The sequence below is a fragment of the Haliaeetus albicilla genome, chromosome 22 (genome assembly GCF_947461875.1).
Source record: "Haliaeetus albicilla chromosome 22, bHalAlb1.1, whole genome shotgun sequence".
Classification (NCBI taxonomy): domain Eukaryota; kingdom Metazoa; phylum Chordata; class Aves; order Accipitriformes; family Accipitridae; genus Haliaeetus; species Haliaeetus albicilla.
In genome coordinates this window covers 7,360,754-7,372,903 of record NC_091504.1, presented here as the reverse complement: position 1 = coordinate 7,372,903, position 12,150 = coordinate 7,360,754, and the positions used below count along the sequence as shown (strand labels likewise).

Here is a 12,150-nt window from a genome sequence, read left to right as displayed (position 1 = left end):
AGTGCAGAACCACAAGCCCAAGGCCTCCTTACCCAACGCTGCCGTGCCCAGCAGCCCTGCCTGCCTGCAGCGCCAGCACCACCCCTCACCGCCACGCGTCACCCTCCATCACAGGCCCTCATCGTTGTCCCTGAGGCATCACAGCCCCCCATGACCCCTCACCGCCCCCCAACCCTTCAAAGCCCCCCATTACCCCTTGCAGCCCCTCACTGTCACCCCTCACCCCCCTTCAAAGCCCCCATCACCCCTCGCAGCCCATCACTGTCACCCCTCACCACCCCCCAACCCTTCAAAGCCGCCCATTGCCCCTCACTGTCACCTCTCACTGCCCCGACCCTTCAAAGCCCCCCATTGCCCCTCACGCCCCCGACCCTTCAAAGCCCCCATTGCCCCTCACAGCCCCTCACTGTCACCCCTCTCCCCCCCCGACCCTTCAAAGCCCCCCTTCGCCCCTCACTGTCACCCCTCACCCCCCCGACCCTTCAAAGCCCCCCATTGCCCCTCACTGTCACCCCTCACTGCCCCCTGACCCTTCAAAGCCCCCATCACCCCTCACCGCCCCCTGACCCTTCAAAGCCCCCCATCACCCCTCACCGCCCCCAGACCCTTCAAAGCCCCCATCACCCCTGTCACCCCTCACCCCCCCAACCCTTCAAAGCCCTCCATCACCCCTCGCAGCCCCTCACTGTCACCCCTCACCGCCCCCTGACCCTTCAAAGCCCCCCATTGCCCCTCACTGTCACCCCTCACCACCCCCAGACCCTTCAAAGCCCCCATCACCCCTGTCACCCCTCACCGCCCCCAGACCCTTCAAAGCCCCCATCGCCCCTCGCAGCCCCTCACTGTCACCCCTCACCGCCCCCTGACCCTTCAAAGCCCCCCTTCGCCCCTCACTGTCACCCCTCATCGCCCCCAGACCCTTCAAAGCCCCCATCACCCCTCACTGTCACCCCTCACCCCCCCGACCCTTCAAAGCCCCCCATCGCCCCTCGCAGCCCCTCACTGTCACCCCTCACCGCCCCCGGACCCTTCAAAGCCCCCCATCGCCTCTCACCACCCCCACCCGCCGCAGCGCTGCCCACTCGGCCTCAACGCCGCAGACGCCGCGCACGTGCCCGCATCGCCCGGGGGAGCGAGCGCCCGCGGCGCGCATGCGCCAAGGGCGCGGCGGGGAGACGGGCGCATGCGCTCCCCCAGTCCCGCCGGAGGCGGCCTGACAGGCGCGGCGGTCGGCGGTTAAGGGCGGCCCCGGTAAGGGCGGCCTCTGCGCGGCTGGAATGCGGCGGGCGCGCCTCTGCCGGCCCCGGGAGCCGGCCGGGGGGGGGGGGCTGGAATTCGGCGGCGGGATCTTGGCGGCGCCTTCCCGGCGGAGCGGCCGGGCAGGACCGGGAGGGGGCCTGCCCCGAGCCCGGCCTTCGTCGGGTCCCCTTCGCGGGCGCTGCGCCGGGACTCGCTCCCGGTGCCGCGCCGTGGATCGCTGGTCCGGGGCCGGCGTGGCTGGGGCGGAGCTGCCCGGGGGAGGGTCGGGCCGCGGCCCCGAGCCGCTGTTTCCGTGGGCTCCGGTGCCCGCGGTGGCACCTGCGGGAGCTGTCGGTGTCCGAAGGAGCTGGCGCTCTCCCCTCCTCTCTGCTGCGAGCCGGCCTTGGGTTTAGCTTTGTAGTTTGTTCCAGTGCGCGGAGGCTGTCGAAGGCGTTTAAATGGTTTGTGAGCGCGAATGGGGAGGTTAATGCTCTCTGCTGTTACGCTTGCTTTTTCTGCAAAATGTGTCAAGACCTGGGGATGAGGCACAGACAGATCCTCTGACTACTCGTAACGCTCACCCAGATACTCACAGTTTACACTTATTCTGCTAGCTGGTCCCAATTAAAGGGGCAGTTTATATTCACGTGAAGAACACTCTAAACCCAAAGCTTGTGTTCTGCAGCTTTTTCCTTGCCTATTTTAAAATTTCTATCACAGAAGTAGTATTTTGTTATGAGTTTATTTTCATGTTGGCCTTTATCTAGGAACTGCTCTCTGAAACATATATATGTTTATACAGCACATCCGTAAGTGGACAGTTGCTGTTGGGCTATTTGGGCTGCCAGAATGTTACCCAACTGGACACAGGATTTGGGGTGCGCACTAAGACTGGCCAAAATGTTCCTCAGCCTTTCTGAGCCTATAAACAGGAGAGCAAATAACCAAGTGGATGCAGTATGCTTAGTTGACTCCAGCCCCAGGTGGTGTCCAAGGGCAGCAGGAGGGATGATATCTTGCAGGTGCTGTGTAGCTGTGATGAGAGGGAAGTGGGTGGTTCTATATTGAACTGTATTATCTTGAAACCTTGTGGCTTTATGTCTAATTCCTACAGGAAGCTGGAGCATCTGAAAGCTTTTCTGGCTTATAGGAAATCCCAGTAGGATTGTCAGAGCATCCAGGAATACCCAGAGCACAGAAATGACGTGAATCACATCTAGGGCTCTGTATTACCAGAAAAGGGAATTCACTGTTGTTAGAATTTCCTTCTTTGTGCAATTGCTAGCAGTTAGACAATGTTGCAAAAGACTTCTCTCTAAGATAGTTACTTTGCAGGAACAGCACTACTAATTGGAATTCAAGGACTCCAGCAACATTTTATGTTAGTTCTTTGTTGCTTCCAAGCAATATATGATACTTATGTCCTTTGTAATTTGCAAAATGGCTGTGGATAGTATTGCACAGTAATTAGCTATTGGGAATCTTTGTCCTGAATGTCTTTTCTGTCATTAATATTTGACAGTTTGCAGGTGTTCCTGCAGCTAGAGTTTGAACGCAAGGGAAAGCAGCTTTCTGCCTCTTTTTTTTTTTGCTGTTAATAATTAAATGCTGCCAAGTAAATGTTTCTAACAGGTTATCTGTGGACCTGTCCATATTTAAGCACCTCTGCTCTTCCCAGCTCTCTCCTGTTATTGTGATCTTTGTTTTCTCCCCTTGGTTGTCTTTGCTGCTTCATTCTGTTAATTTGAAACCTTGAAAGACCGTCCTTCCCCTGATCAGCCCTGTCATTTGGACTGTAAAGAAAACTGAAAAAAAACTATTCCTGAGCTAAGATTACCCTGTCCATAAATTTAAGGCAAGCAAGCAAAGCAAACCAGTCCACACTGCACGTGTCTCTCGCCATCTCCAACACCAAGGTTATTGCAATCTGGTAATACTACCCTGGCATTTGTTTAGATCATAAGTGCCTTTGCTTCAGTGCCGAAGCCAGACAGAGTTAGTGACAAGCAAATTATTGGCACCAGACCATAATTTAGTCCTTGCTATTCTTCTAGCTCTTTAGAATACACCCTGCCCTGCCTGCTAGGTTGGAGAGGTCATTAAAACTGCTTGTGTTAGGCTGTATGGATGCACGTTTAGAAGCAGATAGATGTTTGTTAACGCTCAAAATAGATAAACTGTGTTAATGGTCTGAAAGAAAAATTGCTATTTATATTCCATCTATACATAGCCTTGAATTGTGACTGAGAACTAAAGAAATAAAATTTCTTTCAAATGTCTGCTCATTTGGGGATGCCTTTATTGTCGGGTTTAACTGCAATATTTTGACACGTTTGCATGGGGTGTGTTGAGGGAGTGCAGTGGAGTTAGGCTAAGTAATGCTAGTCTTTAGCCATTTACTCCTTTTGTACTTGACCAGACAGTCACGCGACCTTTCTGATATAAAAATAGACAGACCTAATTGCACTCTATTAATGATTGACTTGCTTGGAGTCCATGTGTATTGGTGGGAGTATGTGCTGGAGATGTCCAGCTGTAGAATCAACTGTTTTAAATTCTCTAAGATTAATATATGAAAGTGCTTGTATCTGTGGTGTTCACACTCTTAGGCTTTACCATATCTCAATTGTTCTCCTCTTGCTTAAAGTTAGAGGCCACTTACCTGAGCTTTCAGACATGTTGCAAAAGAGCATGTGTTGCTGTCTCAGGAAAGAGACTCAGAAGAAATCTCATAGACTGCCAATGTCTGTATTAATGAGCATGCTTAATTGTGCTTGGGGTGTACGCAGCTACATTATGTTAGCAAACAGGTGTAACTTTGATGTAGCTACACCAATGCTGGATTATTTTGTTAACGTTTTTCAGGGGAAAACAACTTAAGGGAGAAGTAACTTGTACACAAAGTTGTTGTAATGACTGTTGCAGGAGACTAGAACTGGGTTATTTCAAAATCTGCTAGGCTGACTATCGTTCATTTTGAAAAGAAAAATAATGTTCATCAGATTAGTTCAAACTTTTCTGCCTAATAGGACAAGGGCCTGGTGTATCAACCCTCAGCAAGTCAGCTGATCTAAACCCATACTCCATTGTATATCTTCAGAATATAGTTATTTTTGTTTCAGAACTGGGGATCTAAGTACTGTAAGCTGCAGAGCTGGTATTCTAAAATCCCCTACCTGTGCAGCAAATACCTCAATTAGTCCTAGGAAGAGAGATGCTCTCCAGAGATTGCCTGTTTAATGCAGAATTTTGTACTTCCTGTAGAGGAAGCGAGGGTGGGGGGCACACAGCAGTCAGCTACAATAAGAATATTAGCTAAAACTATTTATGACAAAGGTGCAACAAGTAGTAATCCTGCTTGTGGTTTTGGAGACTGAAATGAGTTGTTTATGCTGTAAGCACTTTAATGTGGTTAATTAGCTGCTCTTCTCTATTGTGAGGATATTTGTCACCTTGTTCTCTGTGCAGCAGTTGCAAGTATGAAGGTTGGAAGCCATGCAGAAGTGCAGGCAGATATCTTTTTTTCTTCTTCTTCTTTAAAAAGGTATGGTGGAGGTCAGTGGCACACCTGATGCATGTGGATGATGCCCAATGCATTGTTTAAAAAACAGTCTAATTTTTAAATTTTTTTCCCCCCACGAACAGGCCCAGCAGAAGGAACTAAATTATAAGATCATCTATACAAGGATGAGTTCTAAGGTAAGGATTAATACAAGCACTTCAGTCTGGAGGGTGGAGGAGTGCTGGGGTTCTTTGCTTGGGGTTTTTTTCTCAGTATCTTCACGATATACAGAAAATGTTTGCTTTATAATCTGGTTCCATGTGGAGACAAGATTCCTGCTCCTGCTTTACATTTCAATATACCTGTAAGCCCTCTCCTCCAAGTTGAGAGACTTGGAATCCATTGGCCAGTGCAGTGACACTTGACAGAGGAGTAGGCATGTCAGGTACGCTGAGGCCCTTTAGGTTTACTCAGAACAAGCACATGGGTAAAGAATACCATCAACACCAAGGCCTCTTATATATCCTGTACTCTGGCCCCTTAACTATCTTAACAACCTTCTAACAGGGCTAGTCTTCCCGAAGTTCTTACCCTCTAGTAAGACTAGAGATTAGCAATATATACTAATAGTAAGATTATAAACTCAGCAGCCAGTCTGTTGTTATAAATGCCCTTTGATTTTTTTAAAATCATAATCAATGCAGGACTAGTTTGGGATTCTACGTTGATTAGTTTTTCATTATGAAATCCTCTTTCTGTACCTTTGCTGCTGCAGAGGAGGTGTTTGTTGCTACTCTTTGACTTTTAATAGAGCATAACTTTGGAAAGACTACAGAAATACATATCAAAATGAAGCAATGTATTTTTCAAGTTCCCTAAGATGCAGCTGTTGGCATTCTGCCTGAGATTAAGTCCTCCTTTAATTGTAAACTGTGTTTGTAACTGGCTTGATGTTGGTGTCTAAACTCTCTCTCTCTTATGTAGGATAATCTACCCTTTGTTTCAGGAAAGGGGTAATGCATTATCAGGGATACCAGATTATTGAAGTTTTTCTTCTGAGCCATCTTGGGGGAAAGGGAGAACACCTGCAGGGTTTTTCAGAGCTGGAAGAAAATAATATTCTGTATAAAATGACGGTTAACTTTGTAATTTTTATATGCTCTTCTTACTGTAAATTGGCTTTTGTTTTCTGAGAGAAAACTTCTACAGCCTTAGCACTTAATGCAGAGAATGATGAAATAGTGTGAGATTATAAGATTTTCCTACCCTGTTTTTAGCTGCCGGCTAAAATTATGGGAGCACAAAACTTACCCTAGAAAAAACAAGATCTAGTGATAACTGCTGGTGTGAATAAAGTGTACCTCCCCATTTGCTTACTACAGAGGCAAGGAGCACATGCAGTAATTTCCATAGGCTTACTAAGAGATTAAGGACTCGTGCTCAACTAGACCTGGGTTACTTGTTCATCTGCCCATTTTCTAATTTAGGTATCCCTTCAGCTCTCCAGCACTGCCAGATTAAGGCTTTGTATATTCATATATTGCACTGGGAGGTCTTAAATGAATATAAACATATCCTATCATTTAATTTAACAGAAGAATTAAATTGGCATAAGTATCCACTGATACTTATACTGTTTTGATTAAGTTGTCTTTTTGTTTTGTTTTAAAGATGATGTGGGGAATTGGGGCGTTGGCCTGTTTCCTTAACAGACTTTAAATGGCATAGTTCATATTTTGAACCTTTTGCAAGAGAGAATGTACAGTGTTCATCCATGTGGACATATTTTTCAATAAATGTGAATATTGCGAAGAAACGGAATTTGAGCATTAGTTTTTAAAAATGGGATATATATTTGTTTATATATTGTATATGTACAATGCAATATATGTTTTGTGTGTATATGTATGTATATTTGACTGGAAAGTATATTTGTATTAACAAGATACAGGCTGAGACTGTGATGAGCTAGTTCTGCTTGTACATCACTTGAACAGCAAAGGCTTCCCTGTAGCCTGCAGACAAGGCTCCTGATTCTACCCACCCCAGCCTAGCTAACATATTGTTAAATCCGACATGGAAAAGGCTACTATTTTATGGAACAGAAGGATAAAAAAAAAAAAAAAGCAGTTACAGTGTGGTATAGATCATGACTTGGAGAATGTTGAGGTTGTCTGTAGGAAAGTGTATGGGGCTTTGTAAAAAGCTGTGTTCATAAAGCAGCTTGCATTCTCTTTCTCAGTGCAATACTAACCATGGCAGTCTGAGGCCAGGGGGTTCCTGTTAGCTGGGAGGCTTGTTATGTTGTAGTCAAGCTGCATCAGTTTGGGGACCTGCACCCACTGTAGTTTGGGGTGCTTGTGTCATCCCAGGACAGGGGATGGGAAGGAGGAGGTGCTGCTTTCTATTGAAGTGCTTGCAGATATAAGGCATGTACATTTTCCTGAATATAAGCTACTGTCTTTTATCTGGCCAGCAGGGAAGAGCTCATTGTGTGTCTGAACTTTTGACTGTAATAAAGTACATGATAGATTAATCACAGATAATTGAAAGACCCTATTTAAGAAGACAATAGTACTTTCCTAAGAATGAAAGCATGGGATTCTAGGACAAACCTTTTGTGACTGTGCTTTGTATGCAGCAGTGACATCCCAAGAGAAATCATCCAGATGCCTGAAATCATTTGGCCTGTACTGTACTCTTATATCAGGTCTTTATCAGTTACTCAGGTAAGTGAGAGGTTTTTAGACTTTGTCCCAAAAGAATATAAAAAACAGCAGGGAGCAGCTAACTAATCCCCTGTTGTTATTGGTAAACTAGTGTTAGAGCATTATCCAGAATTGTATTCCTGGAGCCCAGCTTGTGCTGTACGCAGTGCCCAGGGCAAATCAAAAAGAGATCGAACTGCATTTAACCTCATTAAAGCAATCTATCGAACTCTGTGTACTCTACCGAAAAGGATCATCACTCTAGAATGCATCAGCGTGGTCCAAATTGCTCTCCGACACAAGATAAGCAAGTTGTGTTCAGCTTGTTATAGTGCTAAATAGAGTCCTTAATATTGGCTTTGATGCATAAATTTTCCTCAATGATGTGTGGCATAGGAAGTAACTGAAGCTGTAAACATGACAAAACATGCCTATGATCAGGAGGTGTTTGGGGGAAGGGGGAACAGCACTGTGGTGTCCAGTCTTGCTTCCAGATCCGTGTAGCAGAGATGTCAAGGTATGCTGCTGTAAGTCTGGGCTTGGGGAAAACTGCAGGATGTGTACTCAGGGAGGACGGAGTAACTGTCTGCTAGTTGTCTTTTATTCTGCAGTATTACTGTCTTGCTGTGTTGCTTTGTTCTTCTGTCAGATTCTTTGGTGTATGAAGCAAACATCTCAGATTTGATTGAATATTCCTCAAGGATGGGAAATAATCTACTTTGAGTTTTGGGTTTAATTTTCTCTTACTGGGATGAGGACTAATAGCTAGCAGTCTTGAGGAAGCAGTTCTTATTATCTGTTCATGTGTGTTCTGCACAGATTAGTTTAACAAGGTTATGAAAGAGAGTAGACTTGAGTCTTTTCCCTGGTTACAACACTACTCAACAGTATAAACAGCAGACAAAATGCTGCAGGTCTGGGAGTTTAGCATTGGTCTTGATTTGTAGGGCAGCAAAAGAAAATATTTGCTTTCTGTTAGCACATTATAAAAATGCATGCCAAAATTCTGGTTGTTGGTATCTGTCTGTATCTGTACAGTACATAGCAAATAGCTGAATCAGAGGTGGTATAACTGTCCATGGTTAAGATGAAAAATGTTATTTTCAGAGTTTGGGGTTCTTGTTGTAGAGCAGCTACACTAGATTTGAGTCTTAATAAGCTATTAATCTGTAGTCAAACTTGCAGAACACAAAGTTGCAAGAATACCTAAATGGAATAGGGGACAAGGTTTTCCTGATTAATTATAATTTGGTTTTTTTAGGAAACTTTGTGTTTATTAAAAGCAATATCAGATCACATAATCTCAGGTTTTAACTGAAGTTAGAATTTATTTTTAAGAAGTTTAGAATGTAAATATTTCACTACTGTGGAGTACTGCATGTAGTCTGGCTTTGAAAGAAAAACTTGTCCTCTGGGTTATTTGTACTTCAGATACTTCAGTTTTCCAATTCCTGCATTTTGGAAAGCAAAAACAGTTATTAAAGTTGTCCCTAGCCCTGTTATCTTTAGTAAAATTGTAGCTTGTATTCCCTATAATGAAGGTAAGTCATAATTCAAATCTTCTCTTTTCCTGCCGATGTATTTTTAGACACTTTCATAGAATTTTTCTTCAGGCGGTATCGGAATTTGACTGTCACGCTTGGCTTCACTGCTGTATATTTTCTACAAATTCAGTGCAGTTTTCAGCTGTCTTCTGAAAGTAGCCCAAATAACAATGAGAACTAAGGGAATGGAATGGAAAATGTGGCTAGACTAGCAAGCTAAATATTTCCTAAAAATTAAGTCACTGACTTGAAATCATGCCAGTTCCAGTTACCATGGTCATTGCTTGATTTTTTCAATTGTAATGCTTACTTGCTTGCTTCATAATTTAAACTTAACCTTGAAAAATCTTTTGCCTGTTCTGCAGCCATTTTTGGCATATCTTCAATATTTTTGTAGTTCTACTTCTCACTTGTGTGTTGTGTTTTGTTTATTTTATATTGCACTTAACTGAAGAGCTCCATTGTAGACTAATAGATCTAACAATCTCAAAATTGCGTGGCAGTTACTAAGAAAAAAGCTTTTTTTTCCTGGTTTTGTTCTTCTGTGTTAATTCCTACTGTTTTTTATAAAAGTCAGTCTGACTAGAAAGGATAATGACCACTTCCCCTTAAATAAGGTATACATAACTTTCAAGCTGTATTGTTGTTATGAGTAATATAATTTTTTTGCTAATTTTTACAGTCCCCTTATAATTCTGTTCTAACAGGTACCTGTCAGCATTTCAGTTCTGTGCAGTTCAGGTGCTGATCCATCCTGTTGTCCCAATGTCCAGTTAGAGGATACTTACCACAACATGATGCTAACTTCTCTGAAGATACTCTAGCAAGAGTAATTCTCTTGTGGTAGGAGAGGTGGGTAGGAGACAGCCACAACCAGCTAGCCCTTTGCTACTGAATGTCAGATAGCTTTTTGTCTCCTCTTCCCACCAGTTCAAAGTTAAACATTGCTCTTTACGTGGTTGCCAGAAGAGAGAGAATTTGCCCAGAGAGGGGGAGGGATGGAAGAAGTCTCAGGAGTGGGAGGAGGACGACATGAAGGCTGGCTGGAATTTTCTTGGGCTCTTCTCCTTTGGCAAGTAAATACTCCCCATTTGAGGCCTGCTGGCTTACAGTAGCTGTTGGCACAGTGTCAGGAGCTATGCACCATTACACTGAAGCACACTAATTCTGTTAGTTTTGCAAGCACAGTTAAGAGCTGGTCATGCTCTGGCAATCTTGACAATGCCCATTTGCTTTGCTGTCATTTTTTCTTGCAGCATCTAGAGCTTTGAAAAGCATAAGCAGCCAGACCTACTTGCAGACCCAGCAGATTTATCCCAGCCAAAGTATGTATAAGACTGTGAGCTCAAATCAAAAGTTCTGGCAGTCTGACTTCCATCCTCTAGCCACGGACTTCAGTGAGCTTGCTGAGGAGCACATACTCATCAAATTCATTAGTTTCTGGAACGGGCAGTAACTTCTGGAGGGAAACATGACTGACGCAACTTCTAAATATGCCTGTGTCTCTGAATGACAGAAAATAAGACAGGAAAGGGTAAGGAGGAGGGAGAAGAAAGTTTACAGGAAAAAGGACAGCCAAGATGTAACTCTGAGTATCTTGGAACTTGTCTTGTATGATGGACATTTTACTTAACCCTCCCTAATAAAAATATAAGCAGCTCCCAGGGGTGATGGCAGAAGGGGGAAGCTGTTGCATAGTGGAGATTCCAGCAAGCACAGGATAGTAATAGTTTCTATACTGAATTGACCATGAACAGAATGGTTCATCCATGTTTTGGTCACTTCTAAATAGGGTTAAATTTCTCTTCTCCATGAGGATCTTATTCTAGGATTTGAATTAAAGATAATGAGTTTCCCTGTGATTCCCAGGTGGAGAATGACAGAAAAATGTGAATTTCCACAGAGCTGACACTGACTCTGGTGGACTGGTATCCAACCGTTACTGTCTTTGCATATCCTGAAGAGACACTCAGCTCACACTGAGAGGTGTCATTTCTGAACATCATAAGATATCTCACTTTCAGAACTGGAGTTGGGACAATGTGTTGCTTCCTTTAATTACAGTCTGAGAATTAGCTTCAGATGTGGAAGAATACAACAAAAAGAAATGGTGAGCGTTTCTGTATTGCTCTTATGTTGTACAAAGATGACTCAAAAAGAATCTTCTTTTCATTTAAAAAGAAAACAACTGAAGTAAATATTTGGTAGAGAAGAACAATCCAAAAGCTTTCTCTGAAGGGCTTCTGTGTGTTGGTGCCAACCTTTTAAAAGAGGAGTTAAAATTTTGGAGTTCCAGCATGTGATTCCAAAATACCCATATTAGTATTTAGTCAGAATCTAAAACTGTCTGAATTAAATGTATGGCTGTCCAAGCTAATGCTAATTGTATGTTTACAAACTTCTGTCTACTTGGGGTAAAATGTTTTACTTTCCTATAGTGAAGTAGGGAGGATGTCTGTCTTGATGGTGTATCTACGTTTATGAGTTTCAAATCATTTTAATGTACCTGTTGTACAAAAGACCATGCTGATAAATGTCAAGTTCCATGCATTCTCCAGTCTGTTGACGCAGGAATGACCAAGGGTTCTTTGGAAGCATTTCAATAACTGTTATTGTTGATTTAACCTTCCTACATAATGTCTTAATCGTACAAAACAGTTTTATAGGCCTGTTGCATTTTATAGGGATTATCTGCCTTTGCAGAGTGTGCAGCATCAACAGCCATGTGCTTCCTAGCTTTAATCTGGCAGCGAGGACACGCACTGGGCAAACCTGTTGTCTGCTGTTATTAGTGCATTTTATTGTGTCTCCCCTTCTAGTTTTGTACTGACATGATTAAAGCTGATTCAGGTATGGCCATTAGTGGTTGCAGTCATGATGTCTGCTGGGACACAGGTGTACTTTAAAGGTGGAGTCAATTGGTAGATCATGTAAACATGTGGTTTGAGGAACTAGAGGCCAGAACCTGGTCTTTCAGCTCCTGGTGCTATTGCAGTGGTGTGCGTTTCTAAAATCTTCTAATGTTGGTAATAGCAGGCCCTCTAGAGGGTGATTTGATCATAGAAGTGTGTGCAAGGTCAGGACCAGAAAAGCCCAGTGCAGTACTTGAGAGAATTAAGAAGCTGGTTTAAGCTGATGTGAGCCTGTACTGCAGTCA

At 43.9% G+C, this 12,150-nt stretch overlaps 1 protein-coding gene across 4 annotated transcripts in view; it reads left to right on the top strand.

Annotated features, from left to right (window-relative positions):
• Positions 1-1,185: 1,185 nt before the first annotated feature.
• The window catches only part of TBC1D24 (TBC1 domain family member 24), a 29,370-nt gene continuing 18,405 nt past the window's right edge, over positions 1,186-12,150 (top strand). For 2 of the 4 annotated variants that reach the window (XM_069809560.1, XM_069809558.1), the window contains exons 1-2: positions 1,186-1,251; positions 4,885-4,938. The gene's annotated coding sequence lies outside the window, so the exon portion shown is untranslated. Of the gene's footprint in view, positions 1,252-4,884; positions 4,939-5,165; positions 5,187-10,982; positions 11,104-12,150 lie in introns of those variants that run through there. The other 2 variants (XM_069809559.1, XM_009920504.2) reach the window with 2 other exon arrangements.